The following is a 14213-nucleotide window of genomic DNA, read 5'->3' as shown; positions in this document are numbered from 1 at the left end:
GGTACAAGTCATTGATTGAGGCCTCTTCTGTGTGTTGGATAACTGATCAGAGTTGGAGACACAAGTCTTCAGTCGTACCAAAGAATCTGAAGGCAACCAGCCGTTCTTGTTCCAGCCGTTATGTGTTATTTGCATAGAATGGAATGTGTTATTTGCACAGACACTTGAGAATCGCAGAAGGTCCAAGATCCAGAGGACAAAGTGTAACAGGAAGTCATCCCCCAACCAACTTCCCATCCTCCCAGTGTCCCAGAGGTTCCTGGGTTCGACTGGATTCTGAAATTCTCTATTAAGTCACAGAGAGAAAGTTGCAAAGGAGATTCCTTCAAGGAGGTAGTTGCTATCCTCTGACGCTGATCCCAGGAGGAATGTCTGGGAAGGGACTTTAACCCTGTATGAGAGAGAGAGAGAGAGGGAGAGAGAGAGAGAAAAGAATTTCTTGAAAGGTGGGGTGGGCACCGACATGATTCCAAGGGTCACATCTAGATGGGGGCGTGGTGTCTTGTGAATAAAGAGTGTTCACAAGACTGCAAAGACAGACAGGAAAATGTTCACAGTGATTAGCTCCTAGGTAGTTGGCAGTGTTGGCAGGTTCACCGGGCATGGTGCACCGAGTTAAGCACACATAATACTAAGCACAAGAACACATGCAAGGATCCCGGTTTGAGCCCCCGGCTCCCCACCTGCAGGGGAGTTGCTTCACAGGTGGTGAAGCAGGTCTGCAGGTATCTGTCTTTGTCTCCCTCTCTCTCTGTCTTCCCCTCCTCTCTCCATTTCTCTCTGTCCTAGCCAACAACACAGTGATAACCCTGGAGGCAAATGAAAACAAAAACAAAAAAAACAACCCCAAACAAACTAGATCTGATGTATTGCATCAAAGCAAAGGACTCTGGGTGTGTGGGGTGTTGTGGGGCTTTCAGTTCCTGGTGCATGATGGTCAAAAAGGAACTTAGGCTGGGGGTGGGGTGGGATGAGAGTGTTTTGCTGAAAACTGAGAAATGTTACACAAATGTCAACAACTGTGTTTACCGTCCACCATTAATCCCTTCAATTAAAAAAAGAAAGAACTTGAGAAAAAAAAAGAAACTCTTCCCTCAAAGGCATCTCCTATTCTAGAAGCTAAAAAGTCAAATATGCATATAACTAAATGAATAAATTATTATTATTATTATTACTATTATTATTATTATTATTTTGTCTCCAGTCACTGGGGCTTGGTACTGGCACTACTACTAATCCATTGCTCCTGATGGCCATCTCACCCCCATTTTTCTCTTCTCTTCCTTTCTTTCTTTCTTTATTTTTTTTTTTTTGCCTCCAGGGTTATTGCTGGGGCTTGGTGCCTGCACCATGAATCCACTGCTCCTGGAGACCATTTTCTTTCTCCTTTTGTTGCCCTTGTCTTATTGTTGTCATTATTATTACTGTTTTTATTCATGTCGTCGTTGTTGGATAGGACAGAGAGAAATGGAGCGAGGAGGGGAAGATAGAGAGGGGGAGAGAAAGACAGACACCTGCAGACCTGCTTCACCGCCTGTGAAGCGACTCCCCTGCAGGTGGGGAGCCAGGGGGTCGAAGGGATCCTTACACCGGTCCTTGTGCTTTGTGCCACCTGCGCTTAACCCGCTGCGCTACCGCCAGACCCTGAGTCTTTGATTTTCAATTAATTAATTAGACAGAGAAATTGAGAGGGGAGAGGGAGATAGAGAAGGAGAGAGACAGAGAGACACTTGCAGCCCTGCTTCACCACGTGGGAAGCTTCCCCCCCCCCCAAAGGTGGAGGACTGGGGGCTCGAACCCAGCACTGACCGTCAGCTCCTGGGAGGCCATGAGGATGGCCAGGTTGGCCAGCTGGTGGCAACTGCAAACCGTGTGTGTCTCTGAGACTTCCAGAACATCACAGCCCGAGGGCGACCAGATCCCGCCACCCACATCTGGCTTCCAGGAGACACAGATGAGTTGCTCAGACCTCCGCTTTGGCTGGCAAAAGAAGGAGGAAAGAAAAGCAAGGTTAAAGAAAGACACTCTTGACAACCCAGGTGTCCAATAACAGACGAGTGGCTGAGTAAGCTGTGGTATATAGACACAGTGGAGTACTACTCAGCAGTGAAAAATAAAGTCACCTCCTCTCAGAAGGAGCTCAAAGGAATCCTGTAAAGTGAGATCAGCCACAAAGAGAAGGATGAAGAGGAGATGACCTCACCCCATGAACAGAAGTGGAGAAATTTCTCTCTGTCCTATCCAACAACGACATCAATAACTATAATAACTACAATAATAAAACAAGGGAAAAAAATTAAAAAACCCAGAAATTTTACCCATCTGTGAACCACTGTTATCTACTGTAAACCATTAATCTCCTCAATAGAAAAAAAAAGATTGGGGCCAGGTGGTGGTACACCTGGTTGAACACACATGTTACAAACACACAGGGACCTAGGTTCGAGCCTCTGGTCCCAACCTGCAGGGGGAAAGCTTGGGAACTGTGTGGACTTGTACCCCTCTTATCCAACGGTCTTGATCATCATTATTCAATAAAAAAATAGTTTAAAATTTTAAAAAAAAATTTGATTTATTTATTACCTTTTGTTGCCCTTGTTTTATCGTTGTAGTTATTATTGTTATTGTTGTCATTGTTGGATAGGACAGAGAAATGGAGAGAGGAGGGGAAGACGAGAGGGGGAGAGAAAGATAGATACCTGCAGACCTGCTTCACCGCCTGTGAAGCGACTCCCCTGCAGGTGGGGAGCCGGGGGCTCGAACCGGGATCCTTATGCTGGTCTTTGCACTTTGTGTCATATGCGCTTAACCCGCTGCGCTACCACCTTACTCCCAATAGTTTAAATTTTTTTAAAAATTATTTTAACGCAAGCTCTGCTGAGCTCTGGCTGATGGTGGTGCTGGGGATTGAACCTGGGACCTCAGAGCCTCAGGCAGGAGAGTCTTTTGCAGAACCAGGTTGCTATCTTGTCCAGTTTTTCCTTTTTCTTTTTAAATCATTTATTTATTTGCTAGATAGGACAAAGAGAGATTGAGAGGGGAAAGGGATTCAGAGAGGGAGAGAGAAAGCCCTGCTTCACTGCTTGAGAAGCTTCTCCCCTGCAGGGCTCGAACCCAGGTCCTTGCGTATGGTAACATGTCCTCTCTACTGTGTACAGCAACCCTCATCCCCTGAGAATGCATGGCTCTGGGGGTGGAATTTTGTTTTGGGAGAGGGGGAATAAGATCTGGGGAACTCCCAGAGCCATCATGAAGCCAACCATCACACCTGAGAGCAGAATTCTCCAGGGACGTTGTGGAAGGTTGCTGTCCAGATCTGGGGGGGGGAAGGCTGGGGGCTATGGGCACCCACCTCGAGGTTCTCCAGGGTGTAGATGATGGGGTGAGAGAAGTATTCCTTCCTCTGCCCTGTCATGATTCCCCTGACCACGTGGGAGTTAAGCCTCAGCTTCCTCCTCCTGGGCTCAGCATGGGGGTCCTGGGAGTCTCGGAAGAAGCTCTCATTCAACACGGACTGCAGGCCCGAGAAGGAGACAAAAGCTCCTGCAAGAGGCCCCCAAAATGGAGACGCTATTATGATGCCAACCTGACCTCCCTGGGCAGACAACCCCACCAATGTATCCTGGAGCTCCACCTCCTCAGAGCCCTGTCCCATTAGGGAAAGAGAGAGACAGGTTGGCCATCCCATCAGCAGGGGCCCTAGTCGGGGAGTCCTGAGATTCCCAAACAGACATGATGGGCCTAGACCTCGAATAAATAAATCCCTCTCTCCATTGATACCCGTCATCTGTATCAGAAACAACACAATAGACCCCTATGTGGACCCCCATAGGACCTTGCCCTCAACTTGGATCAACAATGGTAGAGAATGTTCCATCCTCCGAAGGGAGGCTGGACAACATACTCTCTGCTACACCTGAGGAAGATGGGTCCTGATACTGGGGCAGCTGGGAACATTCCTCCTCATGACCACAGAATGTGAGCTCAGATCTACAGGGACGCAGAGGTCACACAGGATCCTAAGCTGAATATGGACCCCAGATCACATCAAATCGATCGGGTTTTACAGTCAACAATATTTATACCCCTTTCCCATATCTGGGAGCTACTCTCTTCCCTGATCCAGCTTTCTGGTCATTTTTCCAGCCATGACATCATCTCCCCAGACAATAACTTGGGTCCATCTGCATATCAGATTTCAGGCTCAGGCAAAAAAAAAAAAAAGTAGTATAGCCACTTTCCCGTATGCCTCTCCCAATCCATATCAAATAATATTGCATCTGCTGATCACAACCTAACCAACGCAACGATTGCCACCTCAACATGCTTCACTTCAGACTGTGTCCAGAGACTTCACGTGTGAAATGACAACCCTTCAGCTTCATTACTCGGGTGAGACCTTTCCTTTCATAGTATACTCTAATTCCATCTCAGGTGGTTCACTTTCTAACAAAGTCCCAAAACCTAGATATACACCAGTTTCTGTGAGAGAGAGCATATGTTCACACGTATCCATAAACTACTGCAAAATATATACCTGAAAGCAGAAGTACACTAGAGTTTGCAGTGAGTACACCCCTAACACTTCCTCTCCACTATTCCAAGCTTTAGGTCCATGATTGCTCAACAATTTGTTTGGCTTCGTATGTTAACTCTCTTTTCAGCCACCAGGTTCCAGATGCCATCAGGATGCTGGCCAGGCTTCCCTGGACTGAAGATCCCACCAATGCGTCCTGGAGCTCCGCTTCCCCAGAGAACCACCCTACTAGGGAAAGAGAGAGGCAGACTGGGAGTATGGACTGACCAGTCAACACCCATGTTCAGCGGGGAAGCAATTACAGAAGCCAGACCTTCTACCTTCTGCAACCCACAATGACCCTGGGTCCATGCTCCAAGAGGGATAGAGAATGGGAAAGCTATCAGGGGAGGGGGTGGGATATGGAGATTGGGTGGTGGGAATTGTGTGGAGTTGTACCCCTCCTACCCTATGGTTTTGTTAATTAATCCTTTCTTAAATAAAAAAGAAAAAAAAAGTAGTATAGCCACAGGCCCTTTGAAATATAACTAAAATATGCCTACTAACTATCTACGAAATGGAGACCCCCCCCCAACTCTTCATCTGCACTATTCCAGAGAGAAACAGGCTGGGGGTGTGGATCCACCCTCCAACACCCAGGTCCAGTGGAGAAGCAATGACAGAAGCCAGACTTCCCACCTTCTGCACCCCATAAAGAATTTTGGTCCAGACCCTCAGAGGGATAAAGAATAGGGAAGTTTCCAATGGAGGGGATGGGATACGGAACTCTGGTGGTTGTGTGGAATTATATCCCTGTGATCTTACAATCTTGTTAATCATTATTAAATCACTAACAAAATTGATAATAAATAAATGAATTGTTAAAACTTGATAAAAAAACAGAAAAAAAAATTTGGTCCATACTCCCAGAGGGGGAGAAATATTAGGGGAAGATGACCAGAGGGCTCTGAACCCCAATTCTGTCAGGACCCAGAGAGAGAAGAGGAAAAAAGGAGGGACATTCAGAAGTAGTAACAGGTGTAGGTGTGACCTAGAAAGGAAGAGAAGGCAGGACTACAGGAAAAAAAAGGGCAAATATCTATAAATATAGATAGTTACAGAAATAATAGTCGACCCCTATCTGTGACCTTGGGAGAACCACTGCAGTTTCCAATGGAGGGAATGGGGACACATATATATATATGGGATAGAGATAGAGAGATAGAGAGAGACCACAGGCCTGACCTTCCTCCAATGCAGTGGGGGCTGGGCTCGAACCTGGTCCATGCTCATGACAAAGCAGGGTACTGTCCAGTTGAGTTCTTTTTATGGGGGGTACCAGATTTTGAAATTGGGGACAAAGAAGAGACAGAGATGGAGAGAGACATACAGAGAGACACCAGAATCTCTGTTCCACCACTTATGAAGCTTCCCCCCTGGTCCCTGCAGGTGTGAAGCCGGAGGCTCAAACCCGGGTCCTTATGCATGGGAACAGGGCGCTCAACCACCTGAGTAACCACCCAGCCCCTCCAAGCATCTCGATTTGCGGGGGTGGAGGTGGGGTTGGGGTTTGTACCTGCAGATTCTGACTCCTGGATGGTGGGACAGCCAACCTCCATCTTGTCACCCTTGGCATCCAGCTCAAAGGACACTTCCTCATCCAGGCACTCGTCCCCCACGACTTTGCTTGATAGATCTGAAAGGAGTCGTGAAAAGTCGCCCAATGATGATGCATCCACTCTCCACCTGCAGGGGGAACAGCTTTACGTGCAGTGGAGCAGGGCTGCAGGTGTCTCTCTGTCTCTCTCCCTTTCTGTCTCCCCCTCCCCTTTCCATTTCTCTTTGTCTCTGTCAAATATGAGAAATCTAAAATACATGAAATCAAACAATATTTTAAGTACAAAAATAAAAATAAAGGATAGAACAGAACAGACTATGTTATAATATGGGAGAATAATATTCACTATGACAGAGTAGTGTAGAATAGAATAGAAATAGAATAGAGTAGAACAGAACAGAATAGAATAGAATAGAACAGAATAGAATAGAATGTGGTGGAATAGAATGTGGTGGAATGGGATGGAATGGGATAGGATAGGATAGGATGTGATGTGGTGGAATGGAATGGAATGAGATGGAATGGAATGAAGTAGAGTAGGGTAGAACAGAACAGGACAGAATAGGATGTGGTGGAATGTAATGTAATGTAATGGAATGTAATGGAATGGAATGGAATGGAATGGAACGGAACGGAACGGAACGGAACGGAACGGAACGGAACAGAACAGAATAGAATAGAATAGAATAGAATGGAATAGAGGAATAGAATGTGGTGGGATGGGATGGAATGGAATAGAATAGAATAGAATAGAATAGAATAGAATAGAATAGAATAGAATAGAATAGAGGAATAGAACGTGGTGGAATGGAATGGAATGGAATGGAATGGAATGGAATGGAATGGAATGGAATGGAATGGAATGGAATAGAATAGAATAGAATAGAATAGAATAGAATAGAATAGAATAGAATAGAATAGAGGAATAGAATGTGGTGGGATGGGATGGAATGGAATATAATAGATTAGACTAGAATAGAATAGAATAGAGGAATAGAATGTGGTGGAATGGGATGGGATGGGATGGGATGGGATGGGATGGGATGGGATGGGATGGGATGGGATGGGATAGGATAGGATAGGAAAGGAAAGGATAGAATAGAATAGAGGAATAGAATGTGGTGGGATGGGATGGAATGGAATATAATAGATTAGACTAGACTAGACTAGACTAGAATAGAATAGAATAGAGGAATAGAATGTGGTGGGATGGGATGGGATGGGATGGGATGGGATGGGATGGGATGGGATGGGATGGGATAGGATAGGATAGGATAGGATAGGATAGGATAGAATAGAGGAATAGAATGTGGTGGGATGGGATGGGATGGGATGGGATGGGATGGGATGGAATGGAATAGAATAGAATAGGGGAATAGAATAGAATAGAATAGAATAGAATAGAATAGAATAGAATAGAATAGGATAGAATAGAATAGAATAATAGAATAGAATAGAAGAATAGAATAGAATAGAATAGAATAGAAGAATAGAATAGAATAGAATAGAATAGAAGAATAGAATAGAAGAATAGAATAGAACAGAATAGAATAGAATAGAATAGAATAGAAGAATAGAATAGAAGAATAGAATAGAATAGAATAGAATAGAATAGAATAGAATAGAATAGAATAGAATAGAAGAATAGAATAGAGTATGGTGGAATGGAATAGAACCAGGTAGAACAGTATAGAATATTATAGAAGGGGCCAGGCAGTGACACACCCCTTGCAAAGACTCGGGTTCAAGCCCCCTCTCTCCACCTACATGGGAAAAGCTTTGCAAGAAGTGGAGCAAGGGATTCAGGTGTCTCTTTGTCTCTCTCACTCACTATCTCCCCCTTCTTTCTCAATTCCTCTCTGACCTATTTAATACAAATTATAAAGAAAAAATCAGGAGAGGGTTCAGGAGTAATCAATTCATAGTGTAGCTCCAAGCTCTGGTGATAATCTTGGTGACAAGTAAAAATAAAAAGTAAAAGAGTCACCCAACATGAAGGTCCCCAAATTGGTTTCCAGTGGAGAAAGAAACCTTCATTTTGGTCACATGAGAAAGAAAGGAGGGGGCAGGGTGATGACAGCCCTGGCTGAGCACATAATACAATGCACAAGGACCCAGGTTCGAGCCCCTGGTGGGAAGCTTTGCAAGTGGTGAAGTAGGGTTGTTTTTCTCCTTCCTTATCTCCCCTCTGGATTTCTGGATGTTTCTATTTAATAAATAAATAAAGATAATAAAAAATTAAGGAAAGAAAGAAGGAAAGAAAGAAAGAGAGAAAGAAAGAAAGAAAGAGAGAAAGGAAGAAAGAAAGAAAGAAAGAAAAAGAAAGAAAGAAAAGATAAAAAGACTCTGGGGTGGGTGGGTGGGTGGGGAGAATATAGGTCCAAGAAGGATTCAGAGGACCTAGTGGGGGGTTGTAATGTTATATGGGAAACTGGGGAATGTTGTGCATGTACAAACTATTGTACTTACTGTTGAATATAAAACATTAATTTTCCAATAAAAAAAATCAGAGTCAAAAAAAAAAGAAAAGAAAAGAGGCTGGGGACACCATGTTTCTGCAAAAGACTCTCCTGCCTGAGGATCTGAGGTCCCAGGTTCAGTCCCCAGCACCACTATCATCCAGAGCTGAGCAGGGCTCTGGGGTTTCTCTCTCTCTCTTTCTTGTATCTCTTTCTCTCTTTATTTCATTCAAACAGATCAATAAATATAAAACAGAGCAAAGAATATTTAATAAATATATTTACATAAGTCCTATTCTTATAAATACATGAGTAGTGTAAAGGTTCTGCAAACAGACTCTTCCTGCCTGAGGAATCTGAGGCTCTGAGGTCCCAGGTTCCATCCCTGACACCACCATCATCACCCTACCGAATGATTCAGTGTGAATCCTCTGGCTTGCGTTTTCTGAGGACACCAACAGATTGGCCAGCGTAGAACTCTCCACGCTCTCCATCAAGATGGTGGCCAGGGCGGATGTCTCCTCCTTGGTGAAGTTGGACCAGAGAGAGGACTGAGCCAGCACCGAGGCTAAGTCTTCCGCTGTCCTCTGCCAGAGACCGGGTGTCAGCTCACCTTGACCATTGCCTGCACAACTCCACCCGTCTCACCCGTCTGGTGTACATGTCCCCGAACTTGAAGACGTGGGTTCAAGCCCCCCGGTCGCCCAATGGGACCACCATGCACAGGGGGTAACTTTGAAAGTGGTGGGGGCAGTGCTGTGGTGTCTTTCTCTCTCTCACCTTCTATCTTTCAAAAAAAAATTTGGGTGGGGATAGAGAGCATAATGGTTATGCAAAGAGACTCTCATGCCTGAGGCTCCAAAGTCCCAGGTTCAATCCCCCATACCACCATAAGCCAGAGCTGAGCAGTGCTCCGGTGTTTCTCTCTGTGTCATTCTCTGCATCTCTCTCAAAAATAAAATAAATAAAATACTTTAAAAATTTATTAGTGGTTTAATATTGATTTACAAAATTATGAGATCACAGGGTTACAATTCCACACCGTTCCCACCACCAGACTTCCGTGTCCCCATTCCCTCCATTGGAAACTGCAGTGGTTCTCCAACGTCACAGATAGGATTTGACTATTCTTTCTAGAACCATCTATATTTATATCTGTTTGCCCTTTTTTCCCCTCTGGTCCTGTCTTCTCTTCCTTTCTAAGTCACACCTACACCTGTTACTACTTCAAAATATCCTTCCTTTCTTCCCTCTTCTCTCTCTGGGTCTTGATGGGATTGGGGTTCAGAGCCCTCTGGTCATCTTCCCCCTAACATTTCTTCCCCTTCTGGGAATACAGACCAATTTTTTTATGGGGTGCAGAAAGTGGGAGGTCTGGCTTCTGTAACTGCTTCTCCACTGGACATGGGCATTGGCAGGTGGATCCATACCCCCCGCCAGCCTGTTTCTATCTTTCCCCAGTGGGGCAGGGTTCTGGGGAGGTGGGGGTCCCAGGACACATGGGTGGTCTCTCACATTCTATCTTTAAAAAAATAAAGAGTAGGGTGTTGGGCTGTAGCGCAGCGGGTTAAGCGCATGTGGTGGCAAAGCACAAGGACCCGCGGAAGGATCCCAGTTTGAGTCCCTGGCTCCCCACCTGCAGGGGAGTCGCTTCCCAGATGGTGAAGCAGGTCTGCAGGTGTCTGTCTTTCTCTCCCCCTCTCTGTCTTCTCCTCCTCTCTCCATTTCTCTCTGTCCTATCTAATGAAAAAAGGAAGATGACAAGGTCTCCGGGAGCAGTGGACTTACAGTACAGGCACTGAACCCAGTGATAACCCTGGAAGAAAAAAAAAAGGTGTGATGTGATCAGTGAAATAGAATTTGACAGCTCAGAAATACGCTCCCTCCCACACACGTTTGGACACGCAATTTTTGATAAGGAGGCGCAAACTATGAAATGGAGAAAGGAAATTTCTCTTCAGGAAAAAGGATGAAATCACCACTAAGGAGAGGTGGATTTGTTAAGCCCCAGGCACAAGCCCTAGCAATAACCACGATGGCAAAATTAATAGTAATAATAATAAATAGATGAAATTTTTTTAAACTTTTTTTTGGATATTTATTTATTTCCTTTTGTTGCCCTTGTTGTTCTGTTGTTGATATTGATGTCATCGTTGTTGGACAGGACAGAGAGAAATGGAGAGAGGAGGGGAAGACAGAGAGGGGGAGAGAAAGACAGACACCTGCAGATCTGCTTCGCCGCCTGGGAAGTGACTCCCCTGCAGGTGGGGAGCTGGGGGCTTGAACCAGGATCCTTCAGCTGGTCCTTGCGCTTTGCACTACATGCGCTTAACCCACTGTGCTACTGCCCAACTCCCAATAGATGAAATCTTAACTCACCACTGGCCATTATAATAAGAGGAGGCCACACCACCCAAGGCGAATAAATCAAGCATGAACCCGCAAACAGCTGATCTGACACACAGGATTCCCCTGCCCGATTTCCGCCAAAGACAGCCCCAAACCCAAGCATGGAGAGTCCACCGTTTTACCTGCAGAGAAACAGGGGCGGACTTGTTCTCACAGGCTCCCTCCAGGGCGCTGAAGGTGGCATCCATCAGTCCACAGAAGGAGCTCTGTGTTCCCAAGAAACAACCGGTTGTTAGAAGTAAACGAGTCCATCTCCAGGTGGGGGGCTGGGGTGGGACCCCAGATTCAAGAAGGTGTGTGTGTGTGTGTGTGTGTGTGTGTGTGTGTGTGTGAGAGAGAGAGAGAGAGAGAGAGAGGGGTCTTGAGTCTCTAGGACTCTTGGGGAAGGACTAATCTCATCAGATTGGAGTCACAGAACCTCACTTCTCCAGATGTCAACAAAAAACAAACAGAAATCTAGGCTGGGGAGAGGGTGTCATGGTTCTGCAAAATGACTTTCATGCCTGAGGCTCTGAGGTCTCAGGTTCAATCCCCATCACCACCAGGGCTGAGCTGGGTTCTGGGAAAAAACCAAAACATAGCATGACTCTTTTTGTAATTTTTCTTTTAAATAGGCCACTGTAAATGTAAATCACAGTAAGCAAACATTCATCCCAAAAGATCTATGTGCACCTAGGTTCACAGCAGCATCATTTGCAATCACCCAAATTTGGAAACAACCCAGGTGTCTGACAAGGGATGAGTGGCTGAGAAAGTCGTGGTCTAGCTCCACAATGGAATATTACTCAGCTGTGAAGAATGAATGAAATCACCTTCTTCATCTCCTCTTGGATGGAGCTTGAAGGAATCATGTGAAGTGAGATCAGCCAGAAAGAGAAGGCTGAATATGGGATGATCTCACTCAGGGACAGAAGTTGAGAAATAAAGAACAGAAGGGGAAACACAAAGAAGAACTTGGGCTGGGTTTGGTATCTTGCACCAAAGTCAAGGACTCTGGGGAAGGAGGGAGAAAGATGGGATGGAGAGACTTTGGGGACCTGGTTCATGGTGGTAAAAAAAAAAGAACCTCAGATGAGAGTGACAGTGTTTTGCTGACATCTATCATGGGGAGACGAGATATTGGACCCAACTCTATGTGTCAACAAATGTACTCCAAACCACTAATCCCCAACAAATGCTAAAGAAGGAAAAAAAGGTGAAGTGTATGTGTGTGTGTGTGTGTGTGTGTGTGTGTGTGTGTGCGTGCATGCGTGTGCAAGCGTTCGTGAGTTTCAAGTGGAACATTTCATGACCACAGAAAGAAACAGCAAGGGACTTGAGGAACATTTTCCAGTAGGGCATGTGCACTCTACTAACAAGATTCCAATCTTCTTCCTTAATTTAGTAAAAGAATTCTTGATTTTTTTTTTTTTTTTTTTTTTTGCAGAGGCAGGGTAGTGGAGAGAAATGTCTTCCTTTCTCAGTATTCTCTGTAACTAGATGGAGACATGTGATTTAACTCCTGGTCAGTGAAAAGTGAGTAGAAATGAATATGACACCTACCTCTTGAAAGGAAGGCAAGGCCTGCTTATACCAACTCGGTAGCTGAGCTGTCTTATGGCGAGAAATAAACTGTGATTGGGGCCAGGCAGGGGTACACCGGGTTAAGTGCACATGTTACCAGACCCCAGGACCTGGGTTCAAGCTCCTGGTCCCCACTTGCAAGGAAGAAGCATCATAATTGTTGAATCATATCTGTAGGTCTCTCTGTCTCCCTGTCTCTGTCTCTCTCTCTTGATCCTTTTTCTCTCTCCATTTCTTTCTGTTTTATCAAATTAAGTAAATAAAGTTTGAAAATCTGAAAAAGAAAGAAATGAATTGTGATCCCTTTTGGCTGCTGTATTTTTGTCTGTTTTGTTTTTGTTTCTGTTTCTGTTTTTTTTTTTTTTTTAAAGGTGTCAAGGCATGTGCGAACGAGTGACCTCTGGAGAAACTTCAACAGCCAGGACCATGGGAAATGAACTTACTTGTCTGGATTCTGTTGCTCTGGTCTCTTGGCAGAGCTGGACCTTCTTGTTGTCTGGGATTACATCTTCTTTACACTTAAAAGGGGCCCCTGGGGAGAAGTTAAACACAACCAGATCAAACACCAACCACTAGACTAAACCAACCACAGAAAACTAGGGTTAAATGCAAATGGAGCAGCTGGGAGGTGGCATTGTGGATAAAACATTAGATTAGATGCCTGCGCAGTTCCCACACACTGATAGCCATTTTTTCCTCTTTCTTCTTCCTTCCTTCCTTCCTTCCTTCCTTCCTTCTTTCTTTCATAGCAGTGGAAGATAGTAGAACACAGAGAAAGACAGAGAGAGACACCTGCAGCCCTGCTCCACTGTTGTGAACCGCCCCCACCCTGCAGGTGGGAACCAGAGCCTTGAACCCAGGGCCTCACACATGGCAGGGTGAGCTCTCTGCAGGGTGAGTTACCACCTGGTCCCAACCAAGAAAAGTTTTTGAAAATCACATCTGTTATTTATTTCAAAGTTCAGTTTTTTTGTTTGTTTCTTTCTTTTTTTTAAATTTTTTTAAATTTTTAAAAAAATTTTTATGTGTTTTTTTATATTTATTTCATTTATTGATTTCCTTTTGTTGCCCTTGTTGTTTTATTGTTGTAGTTATTATTGTTGTTGTCGTTGTTGGATAGGACAGAGAGAAATGGAGAGAGGAGGGGAAGACAGAGAGGGGGAGAGAAAGACAGACACCTGCAGACCTGCTTCACCGCCTGGGAAGCGACTCCCCTGCAGGTGGGGAGCCGGGGGTTCGAACCGGGATCCTTATGCCGGTTCGAACGCTTTGCGCCACGCCACCTGCGCTTAACCCGCTGCGCTACCACCCGACTCCCTGTTTCTTTTTTTCTATTCTTTCTTTTCTTCTTCTTTTTCCCCAGATCCCTGCTCAGCTCTGGCTGAGGGTGGTGCAGGGGATTGAACCTGGGATTTCAGAGCCTCAGGCAGGAGAGGTTTTTGCAGAACCATGATGCTGTCTCCCTGGCCCATCAATTAAACTTAAAAAAAAATTTTTTTTTGATTTATAACTTGGAAACATTGACAAGATGATAGGATAAGAGGGGTATATTTCCACACATTGCCCACCACCAGAACTCTGTATCCCATCCCCTCCCCTGATAGCTCCCCTATTCTTTTTTTTTTTTAATTTTAGACTTCTCTCTCTT

The sequence above is a fragment of the Erinaceus europaeus genome, chromosome 23 (assembly GCF_950295315.1).
Source record: "Erinaceus europaeus chromosome 23, mEriEur2.1, whole genome shotgun sequence".
NCBI lineage: Eukaryota > Metazoa > Chordata > Mammalia > Eulipotyphla > Erinaceidae > Erinaceus > Erinaceus europaeus.
The sequence above is the reverse complement of the archived record's forward strand: the minus strand, read 5'-3'. Positions refer to the sequence as shown.